Source organism: Dromiciops gliroides, chromosome X (genome assembly GCF_019393635.1).
Source record: "Dromiciops gliroides isolate mDroGli1 chromosome X, mDroGli1.pri, whole genome shotgun sequence".
Lineage (NCBI taxonomy): Eukaryota > Metazoa > Chordata > Mammalia > Microbiotheria > Microbiotheriidae > Dromiciops > Dromiciops gliroides.
Genome location: NC_057867.1, coordinates 36,326,019 through 36,342,674, shown reverse-complemented (window position 1 = coordinate 36,342,674; position 16,656 = coordinate 36,326,019). Strand labels below are relative to the sequence as shown.

Below are 16,656 nucleotides of genomic sequence, written 5' to 3'. Positions count from 1 at the left end.
TCTCTCCCTTCCCTCCCCCCTCCCTCCCCCATTCTCATTCAGAATTTATTTTGTTTCTACAAGATTTTTGAATTTATATTTCATGACATTGGTCTGTATTATGCACTCCTGGCTCAGACATCACATATATGTATATGGAATGTTAATCTTCTGAAATTGATTCCCCAGCATATCCATTTCTACTTGAAAATGATATTGACAATCCAATGGGACCAGAGTAAAAGATTTAGCAAGAGAATTTTGTGAAATGTTAAAGCCGACGCAGTGCTCAGGACTGACAGGCAACAGTGATACAAGCCGAACTGGAAATTAGGGAATTATCCAGGCAATGAAATCTATCCTTATTAATCCACTACCTTATAATAAGAACTCTTATGCTCATAGTTCTTGGAATTTGAGCCCTCATTTGGGGGCTTAATGCATTCAAATATCCCTGCAACTTGTTTCCAGACACCAAATTTATTATAATCTTTTATACATTGTAGAGATTGTGTTGATTTGAAAGCTTCCCCTGTCCTCCATTTGTTTCAAGATGGTAGACTGACCACAAATACAACATACCTTTCCTTAGTGTGACAGATTGGGGTGAATGTTAGTGCAGGATAAACACTTGAAAGCAAAAGAGCGGGCAGTTTAAAAGTCCCCAACTTTAGTCAATATCACAAAACTAGAACATTTCATTGGTTGTTACTCTGTGTGTGTGTGTGTGTGTGTGTGTGTGTATCAGTAAGGGAGGGCGGAGAAAGGATCCTTTGAATCCTCCAGTTCTTTACAGATGGCTTGAAAGTGCCCCCTCAAAACACCTTCAGTGTAAATTTGGATAAATGCTGAGATGTTTCTCAAAAGAAGAAAGGAAGGAACCACAAGTAGTATTGAAATCACTAGCACCTGGCTATTTTGACAGATGGGACTGGAGGCAGCTCACAGCCATCTTCCCTCTCCTATGTAGAAATACTGAGTCAGTGGCCTACTTCTAACAGGCCTTCCTTCTGTTTATTCTGGATAAAAGCTGAAAACTTAATGGATGACACCAAATAACATGTTCCCTGAATTGTCCAACATGCTAATTATTTGCAGCTTTGGATAATCTGGGCCAATATGCCAACATTTAGCTGTCGTATCCATGCCCAAGACTTAATGGCATTTTCCTTATTTTGACCGGATCTTTGTGGCTTCCAAGGACCGGTGTCTTAAAGAAATTTTTTTTTTAGTATAAAAGGACAACCTTGTCAATGGTTACATCTATTGAGGAGGTGACCCAGCACCCTGGCTGTCATCTCTCAAGACCCAGACTGTTTTGTTTAGTGCTACTCGTTATTCATTGTTTTTCAGGCTAATTAGTAATCAGGCCTCAAGATCACAGTTGAGCAAGAAGTTTAATTAGGTTGGATGTAAGCATAGTAAAAATCAAAGCAATAGATGCATGTTTCAGAGCACAACTGTTGGACTCCCTTCACAATTTCAACCCCCCAAGGCAGAAAAACTCCCATTTAGGCAAGAATCCAATTGTCCCAGCTACAGTCCACTCCCTGCCACAAAGAATATAGAAACCACATGCCTTTTGAGTTATGCTATAATTTGTTAACAAGCCTATAAGTACATCATGACTTTGGGTCTTGCTGATTGGGAAATTATCCTTTTTTACCGAAGTCCTACTGTGTTCTATAGATTGGGTTGCATCACTACATTATTAATACAAAGACCAGGCTTGTCCATTTAATGTCAAAAACTGCACTATTCTATCAAGGATATAGAATTGAAGCCATAAACACCAGGATGTGGATGCCTGGGGCAGGGGAGAATTATTCATAGGGAAAAAGAAAGCAGACTAACAAAAGCCTGGGCATGCTAAGAGCCATCAGTACACTGGACAAGCAGCAAGTGGATCAAGCATGGGCCCTCTGGGATTCTTGATTGAGAGCAAGAAGAGACCCGAGTAGCTACTTAGTCCAACCCCCTCATTTTACAGAGGAGGAAACTGAGACCCGGGGGACTGAAGAGACTTGCCCAAAGTCTTGCCCTGGAGTTTAGGGACAAGTGATCGGGGCCAAGAGTCCAAAGCAACCAAAATGACCCAGCAGCACCAAGTCAGGCTAGAGGAATTGGAGATCAATACAAGGCAGGCTTTAAGTATGCAGGTACCTACTTCCTTTTCTGCTTTCAACTTCTTTTTAGACAGCAGGTGTGTGGTCAGAGATGAGGTGATGTCCCCAAGTAGCAAAGGTTAAAGGGGAGCAAACGAGGAACTCTATAGGGGCAAAATCGCCTGAATGAAAGGATATATATATATATATATATATATATACATATATATATATATATATATATACTTATCCTGACCCCAAGTACCATTAGCACCAATTCCATTTCAAATAGTAAGCTGTTTGTGTTTGCAGCTGTGTCTGAAGACTGACTGAGGGGCACTGGAGGTGTTCTTGAAAGATGTCAACTCAAACCGTCAGAAGTCTCCATATGCCCCAAGATCAGAAAAGAGAAAAGGGGAAGTTGGACTATTCCCTCCGGAGTTTGGATGTTCCCACTCATGGGGGGTTGCTAATTGCCTGGCCTGTTGGGGCACAATGACATGTTCACACTGGGTTTCTAAGAATCTCAGGAGCCTGTCAGTGATTCTTAACAATTCTAGTCCCTGGCTCACTTTTCCAAGGTGAAGATTGAGCCTTTTTAAAAACTCTTCTTTAGAAAAGAGACAAGAAATAAAAGCTGAGATTGGCTTTTGGTGCTGTGGAGGGAGATGAGAAAGGAAGGGAAATATTGGTATAATTTAGCACTTCCTCTGACCCATACTGGCTGTGGGACCCAGGGCCGTGTACCCAGCCACTTCCTTGCTGCCTAGGGGGCAGCAAGGTAGTGCAATGGATAAAGCACCAGCCCTGGATTCAGAAGGACCTGAGTTCAAATCCGGCCTCAGACACTTGACACTTACTAGCTGTGTGACCCTCGGCAAGTCACTCAACCCTCATTGCCCCACCAAAAAACATAAAATAAAATTTTAAAATGTGTAAAGGGGCCAGCCTGCATTCGAGAGAGGGAATTCCCTATATCGGTGAAATCACAGGTTTAGGCCCCATTTCCCAACCATTGTACCAAAATTCCATCTCCAACAGGTATTTTCGATGTGAATGTGTTTTATACTATATGCATGTAAATAAGTAGAGAAGTGAGGGAATCATAGAATCCTAGACTTAGAACTAGAAAGGATCTCTGAAGCAATCTAGCTCAAAGTCCTCATTTTTAGATGAGGAAACTGAGACCCATAGAGGTAGCAGCTGAGGTCATTGAAAGGGTCATAGAATCTTTGGGCGGGGGACAGTGAGGGTTAAGTGACTTGCCCAGGGTCACACAGCTAGTAAGTGTCAAGTGTCTGAGGCTGGATTTGAATTCAGGTCCTCCTGAATTCAGGGCCAGGACTTTATCCTCTGTGCTACCTAGCTGCCCCCAGAATAATTTTTTAGAATAGATTTTAAGCTGAAACTTCAGAAACCATCTAATGAAACCCTGTTACTTTATAGAGAAGGAAATTGAGGGCCAAGGAAGTGAAGTTACTCATCTAAGGTCACACAAAGAATCACAGAATTAAAGATTTAGATCTAGAAAGGACTTTAGAGGTTGAATCCAACCCCTTAGTTATACAGAGGAGTAAATCAAGGCCCAGAGATAGTGTCTCCACTGAAGTCACACAGTTAATAAGTGTCTGAAACAGGATTCAAATGAGGTCTTCCTGACTCCAAGTCCAGAACTCAAACCACAATATAAAGTCTTCTCTGATCTTCTGCTGTTTCATTGGTAAAAGGGAGAACAATACTTATAATACACGTCTGTCAAGGCTCAAATTAGTTAAAGAACACAAAATGCTTTGCAAACTTTAAAGTGCTTAATAAATTCTACTTTTCAGCTAATACAACTCTTCATTGTACAGAAAAAGAAACTGAGGCCTAAAGAGTAGAAGGCCCCCTCACCCCTACACACACATACACACACACACACACACACACACACACACACACACACACACACACACACATCATGATGGCTAGCACGATAATATGGCTGGTGACTTCTTAAGACAAGACTACCTTGTTAAGTTAGTTAGGAACAGACTCCTGGGGGAATGGGGCAGAGGACAGTTCAGTTTTGATTGAGGAGATTCTGAATAACACAGGTCTAGAGCATGTTGTTCTGTAGGTGAGGGCAGGCCTGGGAAGCCAGGGGGCAGCATGAGGGCCGTCAATACCTTGCAGCGGAGAGGGTGGTACCAAAAGATGGATGGAGTAGAAACTTATTACCTTACAGTTTTGTCTAGTCCCCCATGGTACTCTTTACATAGACCTCAATCAGCAAGACTAAAAATACCTTCTCAAAATTATATTTATTTCCCATTGTAGTATCTCTGTCTTCCAAGAAGGAGGACTCTTCTGTACAGAGAAAACTTGGTCTACTTTTTTAGATGTATGTTATACAAGTAGTGGCCAGTCTGGTCCCTCCATGGTGCTGTGGCAGGGCTTTGGATGTGTTTTAGGAGTTGGAAGTGAGTCGAGAGGCAGCGTATTCCTATGACTTGAATTTCCTTTCCTTGTCAGGCTGTTGGGTAAGATTTTAACTACGTGAGACAGTTAACTGGGATGTGTCTTGGGGTTCAATTGTTAGGATGATTCAAGGAGGGAACAAAGGAAATGAGACCATGGGAAGTGGTGCCAAGCACCAAGGGAGAAGGAATTAATGTGGATGCCAAGTTTTGAAGCTCTTCATTCCAAAAGCCTTAATTGGATTATGGGAAAAGGCAAGATTTTCATCAATAAAGAGAAAAGTTCTTGTTCAACACAGGAGATTTGGGGAGAGGCGAGGCTAATTTTTTTTTTTTTACTATCTTTTGTTTTATATCACCTACATTTTCCACCATGTCCCTCCCCCCTTTCCCTCCCAGAGAGCCATCCTTTATAACGAAGAATAAAAAAGGAAAAAATCAGTTCCACAAATCTTACAAGAATATCAAAAAAAGTGTGACCTCACGTTCAGTGTCCCCCACCCCATCACCCACTTCTTCAAAGAAGAGTGCAGGGAGGGTGACTTTTGTTTTGTTTTGATTTGGTTTGTTTTTTTGCAGGGCAATGAGAGTTAAGTGACTTCCCTAGGGTCACACAGCTAGTAAGTGTCAAGTGTCTGAGGCTGGATTTGAACTCAGGTCCTCCTGAATCCAGGGCCAGTGCTTTATCCACTGCGCCACCTGGCTGCCCCCAGGAGGGTGACTTTTAACATCTCTTGTCTAGGACCAAGGATGGTCATTAGGTTCTTGCAGCATTCAATTTTGATTGGTTTGTTGCTGTTCTTTTCAAGTACATCATTGCGCATATTGTTTTCCTGGTTATGCTTACTGCATTCAACATCAGTTCATACAAGTCTTCTGTGATTCTCTGCATTCTTAATAATCAACATTTCTTATAGCAACAATTAAATATTTTATCACATTCAGGTACCATGCCATTTTTAGCTATCCCCCAACTAATGTTCGTCTATTTTGTTTCTAGTTCTTTGCTCATGCAATGAGTGATGCTATATGGGTCCTTTCTTTTTACCACTAACCTCCTTGGAGTATAGGCCTAGCAGTGGGATCTCTTGTTCTAAAGGCACAGATATTTTTGTTACTTGTTGAGCATATGTCGAAATTGCTTTCTAGAATAATTAGACCAATTCACAACCCCACCAACAGCAAATTAATATACCCATTTTTCTACAGCCCTTTCACCATTGGCTATTCCCAAGAGGGAACCCATTTAAATAATGAGAACTTAGGTTTGTACAGTAGATTTCTCAAAAGAGCACAAAGAATTTTAGGTGCTATTAACGAATCTTTCTTTAAGCTTTGTACAGTAGACTGAGAGGTGACAGCATTAGCCATTACCCCACTTGGAGTGGAAAGCTTTTGTTCACTCCAATCCACCAAGCATTTATTAGTTCTCTCCTTTAGGCCTCTGTGTTATTTTGGGATCATTCATAGCAGCTATCTTTCAGGATTGTTATAAAGCTCGAATGAGATATGGTATGTAAACCCGGAAATGTTAGCTATTTGTTACTGAATCCATATCCTTTTTCAGGCGTTGTCTTCTTTAAGGAGGCAAAGTGTGTTGCACATAGTAGGTGCCCAATAAATGTTCATTCTCTTACCCCTTCCGCCATGTAGCTCTCTGCCACAGTTTGACACTGCTGACCACCTCCTTTTCTGAATGATCTTCCTTTGTGGTTTATTTCATACCTCTTAAATCAGTCTTTCTTGCGAAAGACTAGCAAAACAAGAGACAGACAACAATGTACATACAAGATATATACAGAGCAAATGGGAGGTTATCTCAGAGTGAAGGCAAAAGCAGATGTGGGGCCTGGGAAAACCCCCTACAGAAGGTAGAGCCTGAGCTGAGATTTGAGAGAAGCAGTGAGAAGGGAGATCATTGCAGACTTGGGAGACAGCCAGAGACATCAAGACGAGTTTAGTATTCAGGAAACACCAAGGCAGCTAGGTGGTTCAGTGGATAAAGCACCAGCCCCGGATTCAGTAGGACCTGAATTCAAATCTGGCTTCACTTACTAACTGTGTGACCCTGAGTAAGTCACTTAACCTCATTGTCTCCCCCCTCCAAAAAAAAAACCAAACCAAGGCGGCCATTGCTACTGCAACTTACAGCCTATGGAAGTTAAAAAGAACCTAGCATGACCCTTGGTATGACCAATTAACCTCTCAATGCCTTTGGATCTTTGCATATATGTGTACACTTATGTGTATCTATGTGTATTACACACGTATATATACATATCCATGTGTGTGTCTATTTAAAGTACTATGATATGAATTGAAAGACCAAGTGAAAAAGAGCCCCTTTCCTTGAGCAACTATGGTAGGGGTATCTGTTTTTGAAACACATTGGCATTCAAACCAACCAGAGGACTTTATATTTGATTCTCGAAGACATAGGAAGTCACTGAAGCTTATTAAGACTGGGGGGTGGAGGGTGGCACATGGTCATGCCCATGCTGAATGGAGAAGAGACTGGAGTAGAAAGAGACTTGAGGCAGGGAGACCAAGTAGGCACGTGGTGAAGAGTTGTTACAGCAAGGTGATGTCTGTATGAGTGAAGAGAAGGGAACGTACACTAGAAATGTTGTGAAGGTAGAAACAACAAAGTTGGGGAGACGATCTTGGGGGGCAGTTAGCATCATTTGTACAAGGTGGCAGGCAAAGAAAAGGAGTCCAGAGATATTCCACTCATGAGTGAGGCGAAACATGACTGGGGGCCTTGCCAAAAGGAGGAGTGAAAGTAACACCTGATGGGAATAATCCAAGGTTGGGATCTAGCAAGGCATATATATATATATATATATATATATATATATATATATATATATATATAATATATTCTTCCAGTCACCTGGGCTTGCAGTCTTGGAGTCTCCCCTGACTCCATTCTTAGACATGCCTCATTACCAATTAATAGCCATATCCTATTGATTGCAACTCAACATCTCCCATCCATCTCCCTCTCTCTCCATGTCATAGTCACTCTAGTTCAGATCCTTGTCACCTCTCACACCCAAGCTATCATAATCAAGTCCTGACCACCCCTCCATACACACATCCAGTCTGTCCCCTCTCTAATCCATCTACCACATAGCTACCCAAGTGATATTCCTAAATCGCAGGTCTGATGATATCCCTCTTCCACTCCAAAGTTGGCAAAGCATGGTTTAGAGCAAGTTCTGACACTGCTGCTCACCTTCCCCTGTTCTGCTCCTTTAGCTTTCTGACATTGTTTTCTCCTGGTTTTCTTCCTACCTGTCCGAAAGCTCTTTCTCATTCTGTTCTGCTGGATCTTCATCCACATCGTGTCCATGTGGGTGTCACCCAAGCCTTTGTCCTGGGACCTTTGCTTTTTTCTTTCTACCTCTTTGTTGGGTATCTCAGCGTTCCTATGATTTCCATTGTTATTTCTCTACAGATGATGCCCAAATCTACACATTCAAACCTAGTCTCTCTACTAAACATGTATTCTAAATTACCGGAGGCCTGTTGGGCACATTCAGCTGACTGTCTCATAGGCATCTCAAACTCACTGTGTCCAAAACCCACCCCAATTCCATGTTTCCTTATTTCTATGGAAGGTGCCGTCATATCTTCTGTCACCCAAGTTATGAACCTAAATGTCTTCCTTGATTCTTCTTCCCCCATCCCATAGCCAATCAGTTGCAAAGTCCTAATTATTTTACCTCCACAGCATCTCTAACATCATTCCATGGCTTCCACCATAGTTCAGGCCTTCACCATCTTTCCCTTGGACTATCTCAGTGATCTCCATATTGGTCTCCATCCTCTTCCCCTCTCCAAACGTTCTTCCACATATCTATCAAAAGGATATCTTCCTAAAGCATATATGACCATATCACTCCCCTGCTCTTGAATCTTTAGTGGCTCCCTATTGTCTCTAGGCTAAAATACATACTCCTCAGTTTTGAATTTGTACAGATTCAAACCCTTAATCATCTGGTTCCCGCCTACCTTTCCACATAGATTTGCTGCCCTTTTCCCACTTCATGTTCCAGAAAAACTGCACACTTTTTGTTCTCCAAACCCAATATTTCTATCTCCCACCATTTTACCTTTGCACAAGTGGTCCCCCATGCCTGCACCTAGAATTCTCTCCCTCCCCACCTTGGCTATTTTGAATCTCCAAGTGTGGCCTTTCTTAGTGGCCTTTTCTGATCTCCTTAGGTGGTCATGCTCTCCCCACTGCCTACAGTATCTGTTTGCATGTTGTACCTGACCACAGCCCTTTCAGGAAGAGGCCTTTTTCCATCTGGTTTTGTATTCTCACTGCCTAGCATAATACCTTGCATTATAAATATTCACAAAGGCCTTGCACATGCTACTTACTTAATGACTATTGGTAGAATTGAATTGGCTTGGATTGAAGTCATGAGAATGGATCTAGAGTTGAAAGCGATTCCGCAGGTCATGGAAGCCAACCCTTTTAGTTTTTGAGGGTTCAGAGGGGTCAGGGGGCTTGTCCAGGGTTAATAAGCGTCAGTGGTAGGATTCAAATACGGGTCTTTTCTTTATCTTACATACTATCCACTCCAACACATTCCCTTCCTGTCCTGGGATTCCATGTTTTATGTTGACAAGAATAACCTCTGTAAATGGATCCTGTATCCTGTGAGTTACCCAGAATGCCTTGTACAAACAGACATTTGGAATGAATGAACATTGTTTGATCCTGGGTGGGAGGTGGGAACGGGGTGCTCAATCTTGACCTTGTTTATCCTTGCTACCACATTTACACGTCAGCAGGTGAATGGACCACCTGTCGTTTACAAGGAATCTTATGTATCTCTGGGCTCTTGATAAATTACTGGGCTGGGCTGGGTAGCCTCTTAGGCACCACAAAGGAAACATCCTGAGATTGTGTTGTCTCCCATGCCTGCTCATTCAGTAGACTCATGTTCTGCCATGTTATGCTCTCTTCCATCTGTCAAGAGAATGAGTTATGAGAATTTGAATGTCCCATATATTCTGTAAATTACAAATAGTAACATTCAGCCGTACAATTCTGACCTTTTCAACAATGTATAATTTTCGGGGTAGGCCATCACATGTCTCCTCTTGTTTACAGCCTCACTGAACTGTGGAGAAGAGGTGGGATGGCCAACGCATCAAAATATACAATCCCAAGTAGGTCGGAAGAACATGTTCATGAGACTATTTATCAAAGGAAGGAATAAAGTCTAGATGAGTCACTGCTGTTTTTGTCCGTTTCTCTCCCCATCTCATTCGAATGGTATTTAAGTGACAGTGATGTGGATAGTGAAAATGGACAGCACAATTACTGGGCCCTGGCCTCTTGTCCAAGAACCTATAGGGGTTTATATGACAATCAGCATGTTACAGAACAATAATTACAATCCCTGGTTTCACGAGACTGAGAGTCTTGATTCTCCAAAAATTATCTTGACAAACTGAATAACTGTGTTCTTGATTTTACAACACTTTTTTTAAAGGGACAGGGGCGGTTTAAGGTGGCATACAGAAAAACAATATAACAATATAATAGCTTAGATCCAATCCTTCCAAACTTAGCAATTTCATTTATGAGATGAAGTCCCCTCCACTGATGCATATTACCATTTCTATTGGTCCCAGAAGGCAGTTTTCATAAGTTGTCATAGTGAAAATCAGCCCGCATCTGATCAACAGACAATTAATGGCTCCTGGGAAACTTATCAAAAGTTGCACCTTGTTGAAACTCTATCCTTTCCTCAATTTTTTTTGTGGTGGCACTAGTGGTGGTGCTGGTGGTGGTTGTTGAGAAATCCACTGATGTGGAGAAATCCCCCTCTCAATATATATCAACACCTTTGCTATAGTACAGTTATCCCCTCCACATCAAGGGGGTTATGGGTGTGGTGCACCCAGGATCTGAAAAAAAGCTCCATAAAATTTTTGTCCCTCTCTTTGTACCAGAGGAGGGGTGTGATTTCTTTTTCTTTTTCAAGGTATTTACAGAATCTTATTGTAAAATTTGGGTTAAGTATTTGGTCATGGGCTCTGTGTCATCTGTAGCTTCCTCAAAACTCCCTCAAAATTCCCATTTAATTTCTTTTTCCAACCAGCCATGTATCAAAGTCATGATGTGAAAGGGAGAACTCTATAGAGACTTACCCCAAAGTCACACAGTCTTGTCACAGACTAGACTTGATCCCAAGTCTTATTGAGATTGGCTCTCTAGCCAGTATTCCAGGGGGGTCTTAACCTTTTGGGAGGGTGCCAAAGAGCCCTTTGGCAAACTGATGAAACATATGTACCCCTTCTCAGGATGATGGGTTTTTTGGGGGGCAGGGCAGTGAGGGTTAAGTGACTTGCCCAAGGTCACACAGCTAGTAAGTGTCAAGTGTCTGAGTCCAGATTTGAACTCAGGTCTTCCTGAATCCAGGGCCCGTGCCTTATCCACTGAGCCACCTAACTGCCCCCAGAATAATGTGGGGGTTTTTGACATAATTGAAGGAAATGCTCAATTTCAGTTAGAAGTTAATGAAAATAAAGATGTCGTTTTTTTTCCCTGCCCAAGTTTATGAACCTTCTGAAATCTATCCACAGATCCCTTGGGTTCTGAGCATCCCAGATTAAGAACTCCTGTACTATACCACATTGCCTTGTATTACTAAAGTCAATCTTCCCACTCAGAAGCAGCAATATTGAGGCAATACTGAAATACAGACCCCTGTATTCATTTTGATTAAAAGGGGGAAGTCAAGCTCATTCTAATATGATTGGCCTGGCCTTTGGAAACGAAAGAAACACATTCCGTCCCTTGATGGCTCAGGGTTAGCGTTCCGTTTGTCTGTTATTTCAAAAATACCTTATTTCTGCTAATCTTGGCACCTAGCTTCTGAGGCCCACTCTAAGTCTCCAGTCCTGAAGTTTTAAGAAATCAATCAGTGGGTATTTATGAAGTGTGTACTATGTGCCAAGCACTGTGCCGGTAAAAAGAACCATAAAACATAAGTAAGCAGCTTGGAAGAGGACAGAGAGTCAGTCAATAAATATTTATTTATTAAATCCCTATTACTTGCCAGGCACTGTGCTCGAGTCAGGAAGATTTGGGGTCAAAATTTATCTCCAATACTGATTAGTTGTGTGGCCATGGGCAAGTCACTTAAATTCTCCAAGCTTGGGGAATTCATCTGGGAAATGTGGGGCAAAATAGGACAGGGTTGTCAAGAAGCTCAAACCAGATACTGTTTAGTATACATCTGGCAAATTTTAAATACTATAGAAATGTCATTTATTTTTGGACATTGTGATGCACGCCTGTAGTTCTTACTAGTGGGGGAGACTAAAGCTGATGGATCACTTGAGTTTGGGAGTTCTAAATGACAAGAGGGCTAAAACTGATCAGATGCCCATACTAAGTCTGACACTAGTAGGGCAAACCTCTGGAAATGGGAGGCCACCAGGATGCCTATGCAGGGGGTATGCTGATGAGATTAGAACCAGAGCAGAGCCAAAACTTCCATGTTCATCGGTGGTGGGATCAGGCCCACAAGTGGCTGGTCACTACCTTTCCAGCCTGGGCAAGGTGAGGAGACCAAGTTTTTAAAAAATGTCAGTTATCCTGACTCTTAAGATAATTCCAGATCTGGTATAGCCTCAGTTTAAAAATATTCAATACTTTGAAAGTGGACAAAGATTCAGAAGACCTGAATTTGTCTCAGCTCTCTCAGTTTCTAAATAACTGTGGGCAGCTAGGTGGCACTGCAGTGGATAGAGTGCTGAGCCTGAAGTCAGGAAGACCTGAGTTCAAATATGACCTCAGATACTAGCTGTGTGACCCTGGATAAGTCACTCAACCCTATTTGCCTCAGTTTCCTCCTCTGTAAAATGAACTGAAGAAGGAAATGGCAAATCACTCCAGTATCTTTGTCAAGAAAAGCCTAAATGGGGTCACAAAGGGTCAGACTCATTGAAAACAACTGAATGAAAACAAGTTACATCTTCTTGAAAGCCAGTTTTCTTATCTGTAAAGTATAAATGTTATTGTAGTGGAGAGTGCACTGGCTCTTTTTGGAATCAGAGGATCTGTATTTGAATCCTGAATCAACTATTTACTACCTGGGATCTCCTTCAGCAAATCCCTTTCTGAGACAGTCAATGTGGTACAGTGGAGTACACGAGGCCTACATTCAGAAAGACCTCAGTTCAAATATGGCTTTAGACACTTACTGGATCTGTGTAACCCTAAGCTCTTAACTAACTTAAATAACTTAACCATTAGTTAAACAACTTACCCATTATTTGCCCCAATTTCCTCACCTGTAAAATGGGGCTAATAATAGGACCTACCTTCCAGCATTGTTATAGGAATCAAATGAGAGATCTGTAAAGGGCTTAGCACAGTGGCTGGTGCATGGTAGGGGTTTAATAAATGTTTATTCTCCTGCTCTTCCCCTTTCCCCTTTCTTTCTCTCTCTAGGCTTTAGTTTTCTCATCTGTAAAAATGGAGGGGTTGAATTAAATGAGCTCAAAATCCTAGGACTTGAGTAATGAATGACCTTCCTTGCCGCCCACTCTTGGCTCTTATGTGAGGGTGTCATGAGATAATGGATGAGAAAGTGAATTGAAAAGTATAAAGCATTCTATTAATGCCAGGTATTATTATGAACTTCCTACTGTATCAGAAAGAGTCTCTTTACTGATTCTGCTGTGTACTATTAATATACTGAGCCTCCTTTCTGAAGATGGCGATGGGGACCACTGTCTTGGCTGGCTGCCATCCTGACTACTGGCATGTATATATCCATTGTCTCCTTTGATAGAATGTAAGCTTCTTGAAGTCAGTTACGGTTTCATTTTTGTCTTCCTATCTTCAGCACCTGGTGAAGCAGTAGACCTTTCCCGGACAATGGCAGACCAGAGAAAAATGTTTCCAAGAGATTCTTCACTGGGCTGTTTCCTATACCACTCACAGACCTGGTCCCTCTCATGCCATGCCACCCCAGCCCCTCCAGAAAAATTCCAGGCATTGTACTAGATATATAGTACAAAAATGAAGAATAGAAGAAAAAATGAAACTGTGTCTTTGCCCTCAAAGAGCTTATGCTGGTATCAGAATAATAGGCATAGGGAATCTATCTCTAATTTCACTAGTATAGGTAATTTCCTGGTAGGGAAACTTCCTCTACTAGGGCAGATCAGTATATTATCTACAACTGAGAGTCGTGGAGGGTTATGGGTTACCTAGAACATTGAGAAGTGACATGACTTTGCCAGGGTTATGCAACCAGTGTGTGTCATACATGGCACTTAAATCTAAGTCTTCTTGGTTCAGAGGCCAGTTGTCCAGCCACTAAGCCATTCTGTCTCCCTCTGAGTAATCATCACTATAAATAACTAGTATTTTTATAATGTTTTTTCGGGGGAGGTGAGGCAACTGGGGTTAAGTGACTTGCCCAGGGTCACATAGCTAGTAAGTCTATAATGTTTTTAATTTATGGTTCACAAAAGCCTCTGCTTAGAAACCATGCTGAAATATACACCTCCTCAGCACCCCCTATCCCAGGGGCCTCTCCTTCCATCTGATTGGGAAAGGTAGAGCGTGGACTTTGGAGAGCTCCTCCCAGATTCTCCATTTAAAGAGGTCGCTAGGCAGTCATTACCTCATTTCTTCATTTCCTACCCTGCTGTAGGACTTCCTCGTGCCTCTGTACTGGGTAATTTCCCTCCCTCCTCTGACCCCTTTTCAGGTTCTTTTCATTAGACTGTAAGCTTGTTGAGGGCAGGACCTAGCTTTTGCCTTTCTTTATAGCCCCAGCCCTTAGCACAATGTCTGATACACAGTTAGGCTCTTAATAAATGTTTATTGTCTAACAAATAGGGAGATTGAGTCTAAAAACAAACAAGCAAGTGACAACAACAAAAATCACCACTCTGGCTGTATATGTAAATGGTCTTTTGATCTTCTATAGGATGATTTAAACTCAGAAACAGCAATACATAGAGGTGCTGGAGCTTGCTAGCATTGCTACCAACAATTTCCAGGAAGCCCAGTTTCAAATACTCTATGTGAATGCAAATTCTTCCAAGCTCCTCTAAGTCCAAATTCTGTGTGTCTTTTCTCCTTTATTCCAATGTTGCCATATGGTGTTTCTGGGAGGAAAATTGTCCCAGGCAGCCTCTGTTTTCATGGCTTATTAAATTGGTTCCAAGTGAACAGCTCTCAAGATAGATATTGTAATTGGACATGGGCCTTTCACCTCCACTCACTGATTTGCAATTGGGCCCAGGTCAATGAGAACTGCTTGGGAAAATATTCATGGGTTCCAGGACTGGAGAGTTCTTTCCAGGCCCGGGTAGGGGTCCCAAGCATGAAGCAGAGCATCAGGTATGTGGAATTTCCCTGGCAATAAGAAGCTCTTCTTTGAATTGAGACCAGCAACATGAGAGCAGAGGGGGTACTGTGATTTCTCTCAAGGCCATATGCACGACTCCCGTCTAACCCAGTGATATGTCTATCAAAACAGGTCCCAAAGAATCAGAAACAAAGAACTGGAGGGGGCCTTAGAGATTATCTCATCCAACCTCCGTCATCTTAGTACACGTTGCAGTTGGGGAAACTAAGGGTTAGTTAGAAAAAGTGACTTGCCAAAGATCACCAAAGTATGGGGCAGCTAGGTGGCACAGTGGATAAAGCACCAGCCCTTGATTCCAGAGGACCTGAGTTCAAATCCAGCCTCAGACACTTACATTTACTAGCTGTGTGACCCTGGGCAAGTCACATAACCCTCATTGCCCCACCAAAACAAACGAACAAAAAGGTCACCAAAATAGTCAGTGATGGAGCCAGTATTCATATCCGGGCATGATTCAGTGGCTTGGAATTGGGACACCTAGTTTCAAATCCCCACATTCCCACTTACTACCTATGTGACCCTGGGAAGGTCCTTTCCTTTCTCTGGGTCTCAGTTTCTTCATTATAATAAAGAAGGAGTTAGTTGTACTAGATGACCTCCGAGTTTACAGACCGAAACCTCTGACACCTGTTCCGTTATTCTTTCCATGGTATTATGCAGCCTTTCATATGCCACTCTAATCAGATAATAACCACAAAGAAGACTGGGAAAATTCCCATAATGCCAGGTTCATTAGTCTATGTGATATCCCTATAGAGACAACATAGCCAGATGACTGCATTTTCCATTCTTCCACCTGTTCATTTGGCAGCAAGATTCTTATCAGCTCCATAGTACAATGGCCAAAATACCAAACTGGGAGTGAAGGAGCTTGGCCACTAGTCCCGACTGCACATTTTTTTCGCCCAATTGACTAATGAAAAAACAAAAGGACTTGACCGGGTCTGTTGTTTGTTTGGGCATCACACAGGCACCCTATACTTTGGAAAATCATAGATTCATACCACTAGTGCCAGAAGGGACCTCAGAGGTCATCCAATTCAATCCTCTTTATTTTACAAAGGAGGAACCTGAGGTCCCAGAGCTGAAATGACCTACCCAAGGTCAAGAATCTAAGGTAGGATTTGAACCCAGGTCCTCTGACTCCAAATCTAACATTTTTTCCCACGGTACCAAGCTACCTCTCTCAATAGACTACCTCTGAACAAATGCCTAATTTCCCTCTGGTCGAATCTCACTAGATTTAACTAGTTTCCCAAAGGAACCACGAGGCATTGTTCTGCCAGGTCAGTTTCCTCCCTCATGTTTTCTTGGTAGTCACAGACTCCTCAGAAGACTTCCAATGGAAACCTGGATTGGGGTTGGTTGCCAAGGCATGCAGGGATTTCCATTCCTGTCTGGCATCATCAACCCTGCATTATTCTTGCGCTCCACCCTGGTTTCATCTTCTTGAGGAAGTAGACTTTTTAAGCATACTTAAGGTATTGCATAGACTCCTATAACTGGGAGAGATGTAACAATCATGGGACCAAAGGCATTTCAAGTTTTGTTATTGGGTGGCGTTGTGAAGTCAGACATGAGTTCAAATCCTGCCTCAGACACTCAAATAACTTATGTGAGCCTGGGCAAGTCACTTAACTTCTATCAGTCTCATTTTTCTCACCTCCAAAATGGGAATAATAACAGAAC

General features: G+C 42.2%; 1 protein-coding gene across 1 annotated transcript in view; it reads left to right on the top strand.

Moving 5' to 3' along the window:
- IL1RAPL2 (interleukin 1 receptor accessory protein like 2) overlaps positions 1-16,656 on the top strand; it is a 953,666-nt gene that overhangs the window by 755,315 nt on the left and 181,695 nt on the right. The window lies entirely within an intron of this gene.